The sequence below is a fragment of the Pseudophryne corroboree genome, chromosome 2 (genome assembly GCF_028390025.1).
Source record: "Pseudophryne corroboree isolate aPseCor3 chromosome 2, aPseCor3.hap2, whole genome shotgun sequence".
NCBI lineage: Eukaryota > Metazoa > Chordata > Amphibia > Anura > Myobatrachidae > Pseudophryne > Pseudophryne corroboree.
Window position 1 is genome coordinate 53424758 of NC_086445.1, and position 20900 is coordinate 53445657.

The window sequence follows — 20900 nt, forward strand, 5'->3', positions numbered from 1 at the left end:
TAGCTCCCCTCCAATCCTGGTGGTCCCTGCTTTTCCCGCTCCCTGCAGGCTGACTCGGCCAATTGTTCCTAATCTCATCCAGGAGGGGCATGTAGGAACGAGTAGGCCGCAGAAGCAGCCACTTCTTAGTCCAGCATGACCTCATCCTCCTCCTATGCTGGGCCCTCTCCCTGTCTGCACTTAACTTCAGCACAGCATAGGGTAGTGGTTCTCAAACTCGGTCCTCAGGACCCCACACAGTGCATGTAACCCAGCAAGTTCACAGGTGTATTAATTACTCACTGACACATTTTAAAAGATCCACAGGTGGAGCTAATTATTTCACTTGTGATCTGTGAGGAGACCTGCAAAACATGCACCATGTGGGGTCCTGAGGACCGAGTTTGAGAACCTGTGGCATAGGGCATCAGAGCTTGATAACGAGCAGAAGAATCCATCACTACACAAAGTAGGATAGAAGCACTTTGTAATGCCAAGCAGAACAAAGCAGTGCACAGTAGCTAGCAATGTGGAACGAGCAGCAGGTATACACCAAGCCTCTCTAGTCACAGAACAAACAGAAGTGCACAGTGTTAAAATGGCTGACACTCTATATACCCCCCAGATAGCCCAGCCCTCTATGCAAACTTCAACAGATCTCACAGATAAATCTGGTGTGCTTTGGGCAGCATGCGATGCGGTCCCATTCGATCACCGGATTTCTGGTCGCAGGGGGCATGCAATAAATTGCATGATTGTATTTGCATCGAATGCACCAAAAAGCACTTTCAATGCGATTTATCGCACGGGGAGCTTCAAGGGAAATCGACACACGATATCGCATCGCGCACAATCGCACAAGTGTATGGGCACCATTAGTCTATGCCCAAAATGATACTTTATAGGTTAAATGTCCATTCCGGCCAATGAAGGTGAGAGACAGAGAAAAAATATCTGATAGTGACATTATGACCATAGAAGACGTGGGACATACAGTAGGAGAAGAATTCCACAGGAATTTTGCATGATTACACCTGTGTCATATGCAGTGTCATATGCAGTAGCGGATCTTGCCACGGGCAAGCAGGACTTTTGACCGGGGCGCCGCCTTCCGGAGGGCGCCGCACCATGGCAAGATCCGCTGCTGCTGTGGTGCCCCCCGCTACCGCGGCCCGCTGTCCCGCTGTCCGTTGTGAAGGGAAACTAGACGCGTGGGCTGCCCGCTGTGAAGGGAAACTAGACGCTACGCATCTAATTTCCCTACCTGGAGAGGACCTTCACTGTAATGATGTGCGGTGCGCGTTGATGTCATCGCTTAGCGTCTAGTTTACCTTCGTGGAGAGGACCTTTGCTGTGCGGTGCGCGATGACGTCATCGCGCACCGCACATCCTACAACAGTACAGGGGGCGTAACTGACCATGCCCCCTGTATGAAGCCACACACCCTAATGCCGCCCGAAGCGCCAGAAGCCCCGGAACCGGCCCTGGTCATATGGCAGGTTTAAAACATTGTTTATTTTGGTTTTTGGCTCTCATTCCGAGTTGTTCGCTCGCTAGCTGCTTTTAGCAGCCGTGCAAACGCTAAGCCGCCGCCCTCTGGGAGTGTATCTTAGCTTAGCAGAAGTGTGAATGAAAGGATCGCAGCTCTGCTACAAAAAAAGATTGTGCAGTTTCTAAGTAGCTCGAGATCTACTCCTAGCTAGCGATCACTTCAGACTGTTTAGTTCCTGTTTTGACGTCACGAACACGCCCTGCGTTCGGCCAGCCACGCCTACGTTTCCCCAGCCACTCCTGCGTTTTTATCTGACACGCCTGCGTTTTAACACACACTCCCCGAAAACGGTCAGTTACCTCCCAGAAACACCCACTTCCTGTCAATCACTCTGCGGCCAGCAGTGCGACTGAAAAGCGTCTCTAGACCTTGTGTGAAACTACAATGGCTTTTGTGAAAGTACGTCGCGCATGCGCACTGCGCCCCATACGCATGCGCAGAAGTGCTGGTTTTTTGCCTGATCGCTGCGCTCCGAACGAAAGCAGCTAGCGATCAACTCGGAATGAGGGCTCTAGTCCCTGACCGTAATGCCCAAAAGTGCACTCAGCTGCACATCACACTTAAGTGAATCACCCCCATAAGCTATATAAATAAAATGCAAAATTATTATGTATAAGGAGGTTGAAAATGGTGTTTAAATCATCTAAAAATGTATAAAAGGAGAGGTGAGGTACAGAAAATTAGAGTAGGAGACATGATAGGACAAAATCACTCAAAATATACTGTAATAGCAGAAAAAACAGTACAACAAAGGGCCTAATTCACATCTGATTGCAGCAGCAAAATGCAGGTGGGGCAGATGTAACATGTGCAGAGAGAGTTAGATTTGGGTGGGGTGTGTTCAAACTGAAATCTAAATTGCAGTGTAAAAATAAAGCAGGCAGTATTTACCCTGCTCAGAAACAAATAACCCACCCAAATCTAATTCTCTCTGCACATGTTACATCTGCCCCACCTGCAGTGCACATGGTTTTGCCCATTAGCTAAAAGATTTGCTGCTGCACTCAGAACTGAATTACCCTCCAAAAAATATAGGAATCAATGTACCGTGGCACATGGGTGTTCAGAGGTTAACATCATGTAACTTCAATAAATTAAAGGGGGGCCTAGTTTGCACACCATAATTAGGTAATGAGGTGCTACTCTGCTTGAGACTTAATACAATACACAGAGGGAAAAAGATGCAGGTACACTATCTCAACCTGTAATAACCAGAGGTATTTAGCATAATCCTGGCCAGGGCTATGAGCTTACCCTTCACGCTTATACTTCAATAAATTCAATGAAAATACATGGGACATATAAATACAAAGCACAGATATTGAAACCATCCTGGACAATACAAAAGATGCATAATTAAAAAATATATATATTACATATATTATATAATATATATATATATATATATATATATATATCTTATATACAGGGCATCCAGAAAGTATTCACAGCACTTCACTTTTTCCATATTTTGCTATGTTACAGCTAGAGATGTGCACCGGAAATTTTTCGGGTTTTGTGTTTTGGTTTTGGATTCGGTTCCGCGGCCGTGTTTTGGATTCGGACGCGTTTTGCCAAAACCTCTCTGAAATTTTTTTGTCGGATTCGGGTGTTTTTTTTTTACAAAAAACCCTCAAAAACAGCTTAAATCATAGAATTTGGGGGTCATTTTGATCCCATAGTATTATTAACCTCAATAACCATAATTTCCACTCATTTTCAGTCTATTCTGAACACCTCACACCTCACAATATTATTTTTAGTCCTAAAATTTGCACCGAGGTCGCTGGATGGCTAAGCTAAGCGACACAAGTGGCCGACACAAACACCTGGCCCATCTAGGAGTGGCACTGCAGTGTCAGGCAGGATGGCACTTCAAAAAAATAGTCCCCAAACAGCACATGATGCAAATAAAAAAAGAGGCGCACCAAGGTCGCTGTGTGACTAAGCTAAGCGACACAAGTGGCCGACACAAACACCTGGCCCATCTAGGAGTGGCACTGCAGTGTCAGGCAGGATGGCACTTCAAAAAATAGTCCCCAAACAGCACATGATGCAAATAAAAAAAGAGGCGCACCAAGGTCGCTGTGTGACTAAGCTAAGCGACACAAGTGGCCGACACAAACACCTGGCCCATCTAGGAGTGGCACTGCAGTGTCAGGCAGGATGGCACTTCAAAAAATAGTCCCCAAACAGCACATGATGCAAAGAAAAATGAAAGAAAAAAGAGGTGCAAGATGGAATTGTCCTTGGGCCCTCCCACCCACCCTTATGTTGTATAAACAGGACATGCACACTTTAACGAACCCATCATTTCAGCGACAGGGTCTGCCACACGACTGTGACTGAAATGACTGGTTGGTTTGGGCCCCCACCAAAAAAGAAGCAATCAATCTCTCCTTGCACAAACTGGCTCTACAGAGGCAAGATGTCCACCTCATCATCATCCTCCGATTCCTCACCCCTTTCACTGTGTACATCCCCCTCCTCACAGATTATTAATTCGTCCCCACTGGAATCCACCATCTCAGATCCCTGTGTACTTTCTGGAGGCAATTGCTGCTGGTGAATGTCTCCACGGAGGAATTGATTATAATTCATTTTGATGAACTTCATCTTCTCCACATTTTCTGGAAGTAACCTCGTACGCCGATTGCTGACAAGGTGAGCGGCTGCACTAAACACTCTTTCGGAGTACACACTGGCAACTTAGGTAGAATAAAGCCAGTTTGTGCAAGGGCCTCCAAATTGCCTCTTTTTCCTGCCAGTATACGCACGGACTGTCTGACGTGCCTACTTGGATGCGGTCACTCATATAATCCTCCACCATTCTTTCAATGGTGAGAGAATCATATGCAGTGACAGTAGACGACATGTCAGTAATCGTTGGCAGGTCCTTCAGTCCGGACCAGATGTCAGCACTCGCTCCAGACTGCTCTGCATCACCGCCAGCGGGTGGGCTCGGAATTCTTAGCATTTTCCTCGCACCCCCAGTTGCGGTAGAATGTGAAGGAGGAGCTGTTGACGGGTCACGTTCCGCTTGACTTGACAATTTTCTCACCAGCAGGTCTTTGAACCTCTGCAGAATTGTGCCTGCTGGAAAGAGAGATACAACGTAGGTTTTAAATCTAGGATCGAGCACGGTGGCCAAAATGTAGTGCTCTGATTTCAACAGATTGACCACCCGTGAATCCTGGTTAAGCGAATTAAGGGCTCCATCCACAAATCCCACATGCCTAGCGGAATCGCTCTGTTTTAGCTCCTCTTTCAATGTCTCCAGCTTCTTCTGCAAAAGCCTGATGAGGGGAATGACCTGACTCAGGCTGGCAGTGTCTGAACTGACTTCACGTTTGGCAAGTTCAAAGGGTTGCAGAACCTTGCACAACATTGAAATCATTCTCCACTGCACTTGAGTCAGGTGCATTCCCCCTCCTTTGCCTATATCGTGGGCAGATGTATAGGCTTGAATGGCCTTTTGCTGCTCCTCCATCCTCTGAAGCATATAGAGGGTTGAATTCCACCTCGTTACTACCTCTTGCTTCAGATGATGGCAGGGCAGGTTCAGGAGTGTTTGCTGGTGCTCCAGTCTTCGGCACGCGGTGGCTGAATGCCGAAAGTGGCCCGCAATTCTTCGGGCCACCAACAGCATCTCTTGCACGCCCATGTCGTTTTTTAAATAATTTTGCACCACCAAATTCAATGTATGTGCAAAACATGGGACGTGCTGGAATTTGCCCAGATGTAATGCACGCACAATATTGCTGGCGTTGTCTGATGTCACAAATCCCCAGGAGAGTCCAATTGGGGTAAGCCATTCTGCGATGATGTTCCTCAGTTTCCGTAAGAGGTTGTCAGCTGTGTGCCTCTTATGGAAAGCGGTGATACAAAGCGTAGCCTGCCTAGGAACGAGTTGGCGTTTGCGAGATGCTGCTACTGGTGCCGCCGCTGCTGTTCTTGCTGCGGGAGGCAATACATCTACCCAGTGGGCTGTCACAGTCATATAGTCCTGAGTCTGCCCTGCTCCACTTGTCCACATGTCGTGGTTAAGTGGACATTGGGTACAACTGCATTATTTAGGACACTGGTGACTCTTTTTCTGAGGTCTGTGTACATTTTCGGTATCGCCTGCCTAGAGAAATGGAACCTAGCTGGTATTTGGTACCGGGGACACAGTACCTCAATCAAGTCTCTAGTTGTCTGTGAATTAACGGTGGATACCGGACACACGTTTCTCACCACCCAGGCTGACAAGACCTGAGTTATCCGCTTTGCAGCAGGATGACTGCTGTGATATTTCATCTTCCTCGCAAAGGACTGTTGGACAGTCAATTGCTTACTGGAAGTAGTACAAGTGGTCTTCCGACTTCCCCTCTGGGATGAAAATCGACTCCCAGCAGCAACAACAGCAGCATCAGCAGCAGTAGGCATTACACTCAAGGATGCATCGGAGGAATCCCAGGCAGGAGAGGACTCGTCATACTTGCCAGTGACATGGCCTGCAGGACTATTGGCTTTCCTGTGTAAGGTGGAAATTGACACTGAGGGAGTTGGTGGTGTGGTTTGCAGTAGCTTGGTTACAAGAGGAAGGGATTTAGTGGTCAGTGGACTGCTTCCGCTGTCATCCAAAGTTTTTGAACTTGTCACTGACTTCTGATGAATGCGGTCCAGGTGACGTATAAGGGAGGATGCTCCTAGGTGGTTAACATCCTTACCCCTACTTATTACAGCTTGACAAAGGCAACACACGGCTTGACACCTGTTGTCCGCATTTGTGTTGAAATAATTCCACACCGAAGAGGTGATTTTTTTTGTAATTTGACCAGGCATGTCAATGGCCATATTCATCCCACGGACAACAGGTGTCTCCCCGGGTGCCTGACTTAAACAAACCACCTCACCATCAGAATCCTCCTTGTCAATTTCCTCCCCAGCGCCAGCAACACCCATATCCTCATCCTGGTGTACTTCAACAGTGACATCTTCAATTTGACTATCAGGAACTGGACTGCGGGTGCTCCTTCCTGCACTTGCAGGGGGCGTGCAAATGGTGGAAGGCGCAAGCTCTTCCCGTCCAGTGTTGGGAAGGTCAGGCATCGCAACCGACACAATTGGACTCTCCTTGGGGATTTGTGATTTAGAAGAACGCACAGTTCTTTGCTGTGCTTTTGCCAGCTTAAGTCTTTTCATTTTTCTAGCGAGAGGATGAGTGCTTCCATCCTCATGTGAAGCTGAACCACTAGCCATGAACATAGGCCAGGGCCTCAGCCGTTCCTTGCCACTCCGTGTCGTAAATGGCATATTGGCAAGTTTACGCTTCTCATCAGACGCTTTCAATTTTGATTTTTGGGTCATTTTACTGAACTTTTGTTTTTTGGATTTTACATGCTCTCTACTATGACATTGGGCATCGGCCTTGGCAGACGACGTTGATGGCATTTCATCGTCTCGGCCATGACTAGTGGCAGCAGCTTCAGCACGAGGTGGAAGTGGATCTTGATCTTTCCCTATTTTAACCTCCACATTTTTGTTCTCCATTTTTTAATGTGTGGAATTATATGCCAGTATCAATAGCAATGGCCTACTACCATATATACTGCGCACAACTGAAATGCACCACAGGTATGGATGGATAGTATACTTGACGACATAGAGGTAGGTAGAGCAGTGGCCTTCTGTACCGTACTGCTATATATACTGGTGGTCACTGTCAGCAAACTGCAAAACTAAAATGCACCACAGGTATAGAATCTAGAATGGATAGTATACTTGACGACACAGAGGTAGGTAGAGCAGTGGCCTTCCGTACCGTACTGCTATATATACTGGTGGTCACTGTCAGCAAACTGCAAAACTAAAATGCACCACAGGTATAGAATCTAGATGGATAGTATACTTGACGACACAGAGGTAGGTAGAACAGTGGCCTTCCGTACCGTACTGCTATATATACTGGTGGTCACTGTTAGCAAACTGCAAAACTAAAATGCACCACAGGTATAGAATCTAGATGGATAGTATACTTGACGACACAGAGGTAGGTAGAGCAGTGGCCTTCCGTACCGTACTGCTATATATACTGGTGGTCACTGTCAGCAAACTGCAAAACTAAAATGCACCACAGGTATAGAATCTAGATGGATAGTATACTTGACGACACAGAGGTAGGTAGAGCAGTGGCCTTCCGTACCGTACTGCTATATATACTGGTGGTCACTGTCAGCAAACTGCAAAACTAAAATGCACCACAGGTATAGAATCTAGATGGATAGTATACTTGACGACACAGAGGTAGGTAGAGCAGTGGCCTTCCGTACCGTACTGCTATATATACTGGTGGTCACTGTCAACAAACTGCAAAACTAAAATGCACCACAGGTATAGAATCTAGATGGATAGTATACTTGACGACACAGAGGTAGGTAGAGCAGTGGCCTTCCGTACCGTACTGCTATATATACTGGTGGTCACTGGTCAGCAAAACTCTGCACTGTACTCCTCCTATATAATACTGCTGGTCCCCAGTCCCCACAATAAAGCAGTGTGAGCACAGATATATGCAGCACACTGAGCACAGATATGGAGCGTTTTTCAGGCAGACAACGTATACTGGTGGTCACTGGTCAGCAAAACTCTGCACTGTACTCCTCCTATATAATACTGCTAGTCCCCAGTCCCCACAATAAAGCAGTGTGAGCACAGATATATGCAGCACACTGAGCACAGATATGGAGCGTTTTTCAGGCAGACAACGTATACGGGTGGTCACTGGTCAGCAAAACTCTGCACTGTACTCCTATATAATACTGCTGGTCCCCAGTCCCCACAATAAAGCAGTGTGAGCACAGATATATGCAGCACACTGAGCACAGATATGGAGCGTTTTTCAGGCAGAGAACGGATAAAACTGGTGGTCACTGATCAGCAAAACTCTGCACTGTACTCCTCCTATATAATACAGCTGCTCCCCAGTCCCCACAATTAAGCAATAAGCACAAATGGAAAGGATGCCAGCCATGTCCTCTCCCTAACATTTCCAATGCATGAGTGAAAATGGCAGCGACGCGCGGCTCCTTATATAGAATCCGAATCTCGCGAGAATCCGACAGCGGGATGATGACGTTCGGGCGCGCTCGGGTTAACCGAGCCATACGGGAGAATCCGAGTATGCCTCGGACCCGTGTAAAATGGGTGAAGTTCGGGGGGGTTCGGTTTCCGAGGAACCGAACCCGCTCATCACTAGTTACAGCCTTATTCCAAAACTGAATTAATACGTTTTTTCCCTCAAAATTATACACACAATACCCAATAATGACAACGTGAACATTTTTTTACTTTTTTTGCAAATTTATTACAAATAAAAAACTAAGAAATCACATGTACAAAAGAATTCACAGCCTTTGCTCACTACTTTGTTGATGCACCTTTGGCAGCAATTACAGCCTCAAAACTTTTTGAATATGATGCCACAAGTTTGTCACACCAACTGTATTTTTGGCCCGTTTTGCCCATTCCTCTTTGCAGCACCTCTCAAGCTCCATCAGGTTGGATGGGAAGCGTTGGTGCACAGCCATTTTCAGATCTCTCCAGAGATGTTCAATCAGATTCAATTCTGGGCTCTGGTTGGGCCACTCAAGGACATTCAAAGAGTTGTCCTGAAGCCACTCCTTTGATATCTTGGCTGTGTGCTAAAGGACGTTGTCCTGCTAAAAGATGAACCGTCAGCCCAGTCTGAGGGCAAGAGCGTTCTGGAGCAGGTTTTCATCCAGAATGTCTCTGTACATGGCTGCATTTATAGTCTCCCAGTTCCTGCCGCTGAAAAACATCCCCACACATAGCATGATGCTGCCACCACCATGCTTCACTGTAGGGAAGGTATTGGCCTGGTGATGAGCAGTGCCTGGTTTCCTCCAAACATGACACCTGGCATTCATGCCAAAGAGCTCAATGTTTGTCTCATCAGACCAGAGAATTTTGTTTCTCATGGTCTGAGAGTCCTTTAGGTGCATTTTGGCAAACTCCATGCGTGCTGCCATGTGCTTTTTTTTACTAAGGAGTGGCTTCCATCTGGCCACTCTACCATATAGGCCTGATTGGTGGATTGCTGCAGAGATGGTTGTCCTTCTGGAAGGTTCTCCTCTCTCCACAGTGGAATGTTGTAGTTCTGACAGAGTAACCATCGGGTTCTTGGTCTCCTCCCTGACTAGGGCCCTTCTCCCCTGATTGCTCAGTTTAGATGGCAGGCCAGCTCCTGGTGGTTCCGATTTTCTCCCATTTATGGATGATTGAGACCACTGTGCTTATTGGGACCAAAGAAGCAGATATTTTTCTGTACCCTTCCTCATATTTGTGCCTTGAGACAATCCGGTCTCGGAGGTCTACAGACAATTCCTTTGAATTCTTGCTTGGTTTGTGCTCAGACATGAACTGTCAAGTGTGGTACCTTATATAGATAGGTGTGTGCATTTCCAAATCATGTCCAATCAACTGAATTTACCACAGGTGGACTCCAATTAAGCTATGGGAACATCTCAAGGATGATCAGTGGAAACAGGATGCACCTGAGCTCAATTTTGAGCTTCATGGCAAAGGCTGTAAACATTTTTGTGCATGTGATTTCTTAGTTTTTTATTTTTAATAAATTTGCAAAAATCACACAAAATCTAAAAAAAACTTTTTTCAAGTTGTCATTATGGGGTATTGTGTGTAGATTAGAAGGGAGTCAAATATTTTTTAAAAAATAACTGCTTAGTGGGTGGCGGCAAATAAATGTCACAGTTTCCAGACAACCCATCAGATCACATGTTCCAGGTCACCCAGCAGGAGCACAGGGAAAAACGGCATCGGGAGTGTCTCTCTCCGTCTCCACGACCGCGAACGCTATGGATTTTTACATGTCACCCCCATCCCACCCCCACCCCTAGGGTTGCTAGGGGTGTCTTATCCCCACAGTATTTTTTGCCAGATTGTAAATCATATGTGTACCAAGTTTGTTGTAAATTGCTCCACGCATTCCAGAGTTATGCTGGAACATGCATACACACATATATACACATACGTTGGTTTTAATATATATATAGATATACTGCCGGGCAGTCGGGCTGCAAGGGATTCAAGATGCGGTACCGTCGCTGGCGTTGATACACTATGGCAACGACAACTCACACTCCTCGCACCTAATTGGATTAACCCCACAGATTTTATTTTATAACATTTGTGCTTTTATGTACAGTATATGATGATGGTATTGCCCAAAAAATCTTACAAGATAATTTAATTCTCTCTGCCTCTTCTTATTCAGCAATTTAGCAGCAAGTCGTAAGACATAATGGTGGTCATTCCGAGTTGGTCGCTCGTTATTTTTTTGTCGCAACGGAGCGATTAGTCGCTAATACGCATGCGCAATGTCCGCAGTGCGACTGCGCCAAGTAAATTTGCTATGCAGTTAGGATTTTTACTCACGGCATTACGAGGTTTTTTCTTCGTTCTGGTGATTGTAGTGTGATTGACAGGAAGTGGGTGTTTCTGGGCGGAAACTGGACGTTTTATGGGTGTGTGCGAAAAAATGCTACAGTTTCTGGGAAAAACGCGGGAGTGGCTGGAGAAACGGAGGAGTGTCTGGCCGAACGCTGGGTGTGTTTGTGACGTCAAACCAGGAATTTTGATAAGCTAAGATTCACTCTCAGAGGGCGGCGGCTTAGCGTGTGCAAAGCTGCTTGCGAGCGAACAACTCGGAATGAGGGCCATAATGCGTTCCCGAGTGAACATACAGTATAAATGACATTTTCAAATATTTATACAAACTGCATTTGCTATTAATGAAGCTGCACCATCTGAAATATCTAAATAATAAGGAGAAAACCTATTAATGGGAGAATAACGTTTAGTACACTTTTATGACTTTGTTGAAATACAAATAAAAAAATGACACAAGAGTAAGGAATAGTTTTATAAGCTGCTGGCAACATTGTGTGTAGGAAGATCAGGGTTTATGCAATAAATGGCTAGTATCTAGATAATTGATTTGTTGCACTCCTATTTTTATTTTCTATGTACGTTACTGCAAAAGTATTACCTATTGCTGTGAATGGCATAAAGGTGGTCATTCCCAGTTGTTCGCTCGCTGCCGATTTTTGCAGTGCAGCGATTAAGAGAAAAAAATTGCAAAAATGCGCATGTGCATGGTACTCAGCGCGCATGCGCTAAGTACTTTCACACAAAACTTTGTAGATTTACACAAGGTCGAACAACGTTTTTTCATCGCTCGAGTGATCGTAGTGTGATTGACAGGAAGTGGGTGTTTCTGGGTGGTAACTGGCCATTTTCAGGGAGTGTGCTAAAAAATGCAGGTGTGCCAGGTAAAAACGCAGGAGTGGCTGGAGAAACGGGGGAGTGGCTGGCCGAACGCAGGGCGTGTTTGTGACGTCAAACCAGGAACTAAACGGACTGAGGTGATCGCAGTCTAGGAGTAGGTCTGGAGCTGCTCAGAAACTGCAGCAAATTATTTAGTAGCAATTCTGCTAATCTTTCATTCGCTATTCTGCTAGGCTAAGATACACTCCCAGAGGGCGGCGGCCTATTGTTTGCAATGCTGCTAAAAGCATCTAGCGAGCGAACAACTCGGAATGAGGGCCTAAGTACAATCAATACAGTAAATGAGTGAACTGAACCATGAGAAAGTTACTCATCTATAGAAGTCCTTGGATCCCCATCCTTTCTGTTTATTGTTCCCTTCCCCTAGTCAGTATCCAAGCTGTGTTCTAGCTTGCATGTACAGCAAAGGGGCCCACACACCTGTAGGGTATCGGAGCGATTCCTTGTTTTGTCAAAGACTTGGTCGGGGCATCTGGGAAATCTAACATGTTGGAAGTTCTCCATTTGCCGATTCAAATATAAAATGATCGGGATCGGCGAGTTGGGGCTTTTTAACATGCCGTATTTTGCCAATTATCCAATGGATCGCCAATCATCAATGTCATATATGCAGAACAGGGAATTGTGGGTCTTATGTATGGCTCACATAAAATGTAGCGATTGGTCAGATATCGGACTCTGGGGCAGACGTATTAACCCGGAGAAGGCATAAGAAAGTGGTAAACCAGTGACATGTGCAAGGTGATATAGGCACTAGCTAATTTACATATTGGAGCTCCTCTGCTCCTCTGGCCTTGTAATTGCAGTTGGTTAATTACCCCTACAGCAGAGTCTGGAGCGAGAGGAGGGGGCTTTGATGGGGCAGAGAAAATGGTAAGTAGAGTAAAGGGTGGGGGGTGTTGTGTGACTATCTAGTATAGGAGATGCACAGTTGAGAGAACTGGTGGGGTCTAGAGAATTGGGGGGATTAGTCTATCAGGAGAGATAACTGTGGGTGGGGGCAAACCGCAAGGATATATTTAGTAGCAGTTCTGCTAATCTTTCGTTCGCTATTCTGCTAAACTAAGATACACTCCCAGAGGGCAGCGGCCTAGCGTTTGCAATGCTGCTAAAAGCAGCAAGCGAACGAACAACTCGGAATGAGGGCCAAAGTCAGGGATGGATCGGCCATATGGATCACTGGGAAGATTCCTTGCAGGACGATGTGCATGTGGGGCCTGTTTTGTTTGTTGACACGTGAGGGCGGGGATGGGGGGGAAGGGGAGGTGCTGCTGCCGCCATGGTTACACGGTATACCTCTGGTGTTGCCCATGTGAGGCCATTTCTACAAATTTGTCGAAGGCCATCTTCAGTTCATAATCCGCCCCTGCTTGACTTTGAACAAAAGTGCAATGGAATATGCTAGCGCTACATAAATGTTAATAAAAAAATTAATATATAGATTTTACAGCCAAGAATTATAAAACCTCTTGGTGTCACGTGTCCTTTCAGACAGCTGTGGAAGTTTTAACAAATTGTAATACCAAAAGTTATATTATACATATATATTTTTTTGTTCCTCTGTGGGAGCCAGTTTGTTTTATTGTTTTCTGTGAGGGCCAATGTGTGTGTGTTTTTTCTGTGGGGACCAATGTGTGTGTTTTATTTTTTTCTTGTGCAATGTTTTTTATCTGTGCTTGCTCATGCATGCACTGCAATGTTGTTCGTACAGAGTTTCAGTACGAACAATCCAACATCCTCTGTCTCTCTTACATACCCTCTCCCTCCCACCCGCTCTTTCTCTCTTACATACCCTCTCCCTCCCACCCGCTCTGTCTCTCTTACATACCCTCTCCCTCCCACCCGCTCTTTCTCTCTTACATACCCTCTCCCTCCCACCCGCTCTGTCTCTCTTACATACCCTCTCCCTCCCACCCGCTCTGTCTCTCTTACATACCCTCTCCCTACAACTCCCTCTGTCTCTCTTACATATCCTCTCCCTCCCACCCGCTCTGTCTCTCTTACATACCCTCTCCCTCCCACCCACTCTGTCTCTCTTACATATGCTCTCCCTACAACTCCCTCTGTCTCTCTTACATATCCTCTCCCTCCAACTCCCTCTGTCTCTCTTACATATCCTCTCCTTCCCACTTCCTCTGTATCTCTTGCATACCCTCTCCCTTCCCACTCCCTCTGTCTCTCTTACAGGGCTCTCCCTCCCACTCCCTCTGCCTCTGTTATAGGTCCTCTCCCTCCCACTTGCCCTGCCTCTCTTACATACTCTCTCCCTCCCTCTCCCTCTGCCTCTCTTACAGGTCCTCTTACATCCATGCACTCTGTCTCTCTTACAGGTCCTCTCCCTCCCACTCCCTCTGTCTCTCTTACAGGTCCTCTTACTCCCACTCACTCTGTCTCTCTTACAGGTCCTCTCCCTCCCACTCCCTCTGTCTCTCTTACAGGTCCTCACTCTCCCACTCCCTCTGTCTGTCTTACATGTCATCTCCCTCCCACTTGCTCTGCCTCTCTTACAGGTCCTCTGTCTCCCACTCCCTCTGTCTCTCTTACAGGTCCTCTTACTCCCACTCACTCTGTCTCTCTTACAGGTCCTCTCCCTCCCACTCCCTCTGTCTCTCTTACAGGTCCTCACTCTCCCACTCCCTCTGTCTGTCTTACATGTCATCTCCCTCCCACTTGCTCTGCCTCTCTTACAGGTTCTCTCTCTCCCACTCACTCTGTCTCTCTTACAGGTCCTCTCCCTCTCACTCCCTCTGTCCCTCTTAAAGGTCTTCTCCCTCTCACTCCCTCTGTCTCTCTTACAGGTCATCTCCCTCCCACTCACTCTGTATCTCTTACAGGTCCTCTCTCTCCCAATCCCTCTGTCTCTCTTACAGGTCTTCTCCCTCCCACTCACTCTGTCTCTCTTACAGGTCTTCTCCCTCCCACTCACTCTGTATCTCTTACAGGTCATCTCCCTCCCACTCACTCTGTATCTCTTACAGGTCATCTCCCTCCCACTCACTCTTTCTCTCTTACAGGTCCTCTCTCTCCCACTCCCTCTGTCTCTCTTACAGGTCTTCTCCCTCCCACTCACTCTGTCTCTCTTACAGGTCCTCTCCCTCCCACTCACTCTGTCTCTCTTACAGGTCCTCTCTCTCCCACTCTCTCTGTCTCTCTTACAGGTCCTCTCCCTCTCGCTTTGTCTCTCATACAAATTCTCTCCCTCTAACTCCCTCTGTCTCTTTTACAGGTCTTCTCCCTCCCACTTCCTCTGTCTCTCTTACAGGTCCTCTCCCTCCCACTCACTCTGCCTCTCTTACAGGTCCTCTCCCTCCCACTCACTCTGCCTCTCTTACAGGTCCTCTCCCTACCACTCGCTCTGCCTCTCTTACAGTCCTCTCCCTCTCACTCGCTCTGTCTGTCTTACAGGTCCTCTCCCTCCCACTCCCTTTGCCGCTCTTTCAGGTCCTCTCCCTCCCACTCCCTCTGCCTCTCTTACAGGTCCTCTTCCTCTCACTCCCTCTGTCTCTCTTACAGGTCTTCTCCCTCCCACTTCCTCTGTCTCTCTTACAGGTCCTCTCCATCCCACTCGCTCTGTCTTACAGGTCCTCTCCCTCCCTCTCCCTATGCCTCTCTTACAGGTCCTCTCCCTCCCACTCCCTCATCCTCTCTTACAGGTCCTCTCCCTCTCACTCCCTCATCCTCTCTTACAGGTCCTCTCCCTCTCACTCCCTCTGTCTCTCTTACAGGTCCTCTCCCTCCCACTAACTCTGTCTCTTACAGGTCCTCTCCCTTTCACTCTCTCTGTCTCTCTTACAGGTCCTCTCTCTCCTACTCCCTCTACCTCTCTTACAGGTCTTCTTCCTCCCACTCGCTGTGTCTCTCTTACAGGTCCTCTCCCTCCCACTCCCTCTGCCTCTCTTACAGGTCCTCTCCCTCCCACTCCCTTTGCCTCTCTTACAGGTCCTCTCCCTCCCACTCCCTCTGCCTCTCTTACAGGTCCTCTCCCTCTCACTCCCATTGCCTCTCTTACAGGTCCTCTCCCTCCCACTCTTTCTGTGTCTGACAGGTTATCTCCCTCCCACTTGCTCTGTCTCTCAAAAATTCACTTTTCTTTATAGCTACTTAATTGTCGAATTATACAAGAATAGGCACCTATTATTTATTCATTTTGAGGGATGACTATGTTATAATTACAGAACTTATAATTATTACTTGCAGAGTGAAAAGTCATTACTCAAAATCAAGCCTTAACAGATAAGTGATGGGAATCTTGTTGTTCGAGGCGTATTACCGGCTTAATTGAATAATTGATGTAATTGTATGCCCTGCAGGTACAAGGTTAGTTAACATAAGCAGATTGTTTTAGTGTTACAGTTTATTATAATCATTATGACTTCTGCATTGACAATAAATTTATTTAACATCTGCTTTGCACTGACATCACGTATGACATATCCGGCATTTACAGCACAAGTTACTTTCCTGGTTTAGTGTAAAGCTAGGTACTGCACTGTACATACTATGCTATAATCCGGCCCATCTGCAGGTTTTCGTCCACTCAGGCCGATAATCTCAGTGACCGAGGGTTTATGTACAAATCGGGAGCCTCCCACAACTTCCTGGAGAGTAGGTGTGACCAGTTTCATTCTCTCTGCCCACGCCAAGCGATCACAAATTGGCTTTGGATGTCATGGGACCTGGGCCAATAGGGGATTCCCTGTTACCATCAGTAACCGCCTGTTACTGATTCCGACCTACTGCGCAGTGGGTGGGTATGTTTGCTGCCACCACCAGGCTCCTATCATGTGGCACCTGGATCCACATTTCTACCCAGGCTCCTACTACTGGCACCTGTTACAGCTGGGTCTTTTCAGACTACGGCATCAATTTTTCTTGTCGCGCCAGCTCCCAGGCGATTGGAGCGTCTAAGGGACACTAAGGTTGATGCATCTGCAGCGCAAACTTAAAAAATAAACCTGTAAGCTACTCCTCTTGGAGCATCACAGTCACACTTGTGACTTGCAACGAATGGTGTAAGGGTGCTCAGTGTAGGAGGACACATCTGTAAAACTCAAATAAAGAGCTTTTGGACATTGTCATACTGTATCGGTACCTTCTATATTAGAGATTTTGTAAAATAAACAAGGCATTTATAAAACCAGCTCTCTCATTATCTTCTATAGTTTATTTTCCAAGCTTATACTACGTATCCAACTTGCCAAGCGTTGCGATGGTGGATAATTTACGAATCAATTCAGTATTGCTCCAATGTGGTGAGGGCATCTCTGAAAAGCAGCTGTCCCCGCAATTCCTAACAACGCTCCCAAAGCAGCAATGTCATTTACCGGTGCGCCCCGGCCGACTGTGCATGCATCACCTGGGGTCACTCAGTGTGCAGGCGGGTGAGGGATCCACTTAGATCCGTCTTCACAACCACAGACCTCCTTCCCATAGGATGGAGAGGGGCTCAGGGAATAACGTAGACAGAAGACGGCGTTAGGTCCCGCAGGCAAATGCCAAAAACTTTCAGTTTGCTCAACAATAGGTGGGCCAGAAATAATGAATACAGTGTTTCTGTTACTTTAAACATGTGTAAGAGGCCCATACTGAATGATGAATAGGCCCCAGGGTTGTCTTAACAGCAGTGCAGGCCCTTGGGCAAGCAATACACTGGGCCCCTACTCCCGGAGGAGGGGGGGAGCTCAGTGTTGGTGGATGTTCTGTGTGTGTATGTGTGTGTGTGTGTGTGTGTGTGTGTGTGTGTGTGTGTGTCTCTGCGGGTGTAGTATGACTGACCGGCGGTCAGCTTACCGACGCCGGGATCCCAGCAGCATACCGACGCCGGGATCCCGGCGGGGAGAGGGGAGTGCAGCAAGCCCCTTGCGGGCTCGCTGCGCTAACCACGCTGCGGGCTCGGTGGCGACCTATGGTCGCCACGGGTTCTGTTCCCACTCTATGGGTGTCGTGGACACCCACGAGTGGAAATAGTCCCTGTTGGTCGGCATGCCGACCATCGGGATAGTGGGGGTCGGGAGGCTGGAGGAGGTCATGTGACCGTCGGTCTCCCGACCGTCGGTCACATGAATACCACCCTGTCTATGCACCTGTGCATCCTGTAGATCCTCTGCCACAGCCTGGCTTCTGTCCTCTCCCCTGCAGCCCAGCAATGTCCTCTCTCCTGCAGCACTGCCATGTCCTCTCTCCTGCAGAACTGCCATGTCCTCTCTCCTGCAGCACTGCCATGTCCTCTCTCCTGCAGCACTGCCATGTCCTCTCTCCTGTAGCACTGCCATGTCCTCTCTCCTGCAGAACTGCCATGTCCTCTCTCCTGCAGAACTGCCATGTCCTCTCTCCTGCAGCACTGCCATGTCCTCTCTCCTGCAGCACTGCCATGTCCTTTCTCCTGTAGCACTGCCATGTCCTCTCTCCTGCAGAACTGCCATGTCCTCTCTCCTGCAGCCCAGCAATGTCCTCTCTCCTGCAGCCCAGCAATGTCCTCTCTCCTGCAGCACTGCCATGTCCTCTGACCCACAGTTTGGCTTCTGTTCTCTGCCCCGCAGCCCAGATCTACCTGCTCCCGTCACCAGCATCACTTCTGCAGAGCTGGCGCTGAGTGTGGGAACCTGATGCCACACCTCCTCCTGCTCAAGTAAAACTGAATGACCCGCATTCACAGCCCTGCTGTAGATGTCCCTTTCTCCCTCCCGGAATCCTGTCCTTGGTGACCTCTCTCACTCCCCGTTCCCACTGATCTGAATGCTGAATGTCCCCGTCTCCAGGCAGGTATTCTTGGCTCCTGGTGCAGGGTTGCGGGCAGAGGGAAGGCACTCAGGGTAGGTGTGGGGTTTGCTATCTGCGGCGGCGGATGTTGCTTCATGTCATGAGCGCCGCTACTAGTTTTTCAGTGCCTTGCTACTGTTGCGGGCCCCTAGGATTGTGGGGACCTTGGGCAACTGCCCACTGAGCCCATACGTAAAGACAGCACTGATAGGCCCCAGAGGGGTCTATTTACTAAGCCTTGGATGGAGATAAAGTGCATGGAGATAAAGTACCAGCCAATCAGCTCCTAACTGTCATGTCACAGGCTGGGTTTTAAAAATTATAGTTAGACACTGATTGGCTGGTACTTTATCTCCATCAAAGGCTTAGTAAATAGATCTCTTAATCACACAATATTTTCATTGGTGATCATTCCGAGTTGTTCGCTCGTTGCCGATTTTCTCTATGCTGCGATTTGTTGCTAAATGCGCATGGTACGCAGCGCGCATGCGCTAGGTTATTTAACACAAAACTTAGCAGATTTGCTGTGGATCCTGCGGCGCTTTTCAGTCGCTCTGCTGATCGGTGAATGATTGACAGGAAGTGGGTGTTTCTGGGAGGTAACTGAGCGTTTTCCGGGAGTGTGCTAAAAAACGCAGGCGTGTCAGGGAAAAACGCTGGAGTGTCTGGAGAAACGGGGGAGCGGCTGCCCGAACGCAGGGCGTGTTTGTGACGTCAAACCAGGAACTAAACGTACTGAGCTGATCGCAATCTAGGAGTAGGTCTGGAGCTACTCAGAAACTGCAAAGAATTATTTATTAGCAATTCTGCTAATCTTTCGTTCGCTATTCTAAGATAAAATACACTCCCAGAGGGCGGTGGCCTAGCGTGTGCAATGCTGCTAAAAGCAGCTAGCGAGCGAACAACTCGGAATGACCACCATAGTTTCTTATTAAGGATCAATAGTTGAATTCTTTTGTTGCATTGATCCAATAATATCAGTAACACATATTAAAAAGTTTTTGAGTGCACGGCATGGTAGAGAGACATGTACTGTACTGTATGCAGAAAATGTATTGGCCCTCATTCCGAGTTGTTCGCTCGGTATTTTTCATCGCATCGCAGTGAAAATCCGCTTAGTACGCATGCGCAATGTTCGCACTGCGACTGCGCCAAGTAACTTTACTATGAAGAAAGTATTTTTACTCACGGCTTTTTCTTCGCTCCGGCGATCGTAATGTGATTGACAGGAAATGGGTGTTACTGGGCGGATACACGGCGTTTCAGGGGCGTGTGGCTGAAAACGCTACCGTTTCCGGAAAAAACGCAGGAGTGGCCGGGGAAACGGTGGGAGTGCCTGGGCGAACGCTGGGTGTGTTTGTGACGTCAACCAGGAACGACAAGCACTGAAATGATCGCACAGGCAGAGTAAGTCTGGAGCTACTCTGAAACTGCTAACTCGTTTGTAATCGCAATATTGCGCGTACGTCGGTCGCAATTTTAAGAAGCTAAGATTCACTCCCAGTAGGCGGCGGCTTAGCGTGTGTAACTCTGCTACATTCGCCTTGCGAGCGAACAACTCGGAATGAGGGCCATTGTTCACGCAATAAAGAGAAATTCAGAGTTACCTACTGTAACTTAAACATGTTTGCAAAGATTACAGTAATTAAAAGTTAAAAGTTAATTTCACACAAAGCTACAGTAATTTGCCTTTTATTAATTTGTACAATTAAATTGAATTACTTTAATTGTCTCTATTCTACAGTATAAACCGTTTATTTTCAAATATGGATTATTGGCTTTGCTCAAGGGCCATAATAATCATTGACATACTGTACGCCGAGAATCATAATATTTACCCACTAACTCTGTAAGAAATGTAATGCAGTTATAGTAGGTACAGTATTGTTATATGAATGCAATAGGTAATTATAGGTATGTGTCCCTATCATTAGTAGGGAAATCATGATGTGATTGCGTTACGGATAAAGAGCCCTCACTGTCTCAGGGGCTAATTCAGACCTGATCGCTGGGCAGCGATTTTCGCAGCCCTGCAATCGGATAGTCGCCGCCTACGGGGGGAAGTGTATTTTAGCTGTGCAAGTGTGCAATCGCATGTGTAGCAGAGCTGCAGAAACAGATTTTGTGCAGTCACTGCATAGCCCGGGACTTACTCAGCCGCTGCGATCACTTCAGGCTATTCAGGAGCGGATTTGACGTCAGACACCCTACCTGCAAACGCATGGACACGCCTGCGTTT

General features: G+C 47.4%; 1 long non-coding RNA gene across 1 annotated transcript in view; it reads left to right on the forward strand.

Annotated features, from left to right (window-relative positions):
- The window catches only part of LOC135050493 (uncharacterized), a 35362-nt gene extending 19149 nt beyond the window's left edge, over positions 1-16213 (forward strand). Inside the window, exon 3 of the long non-coding RNA XR_010241625.1 lies at positions 16100-16213. This is a non-coding gene — a long non-coding RNA (uncharacterized LOC135050493). The remainder of the gene's footprint in view (positions 1-16099) is intronic.
- Positions 16214-20900: the final 4687 nt, after the last annotated feature.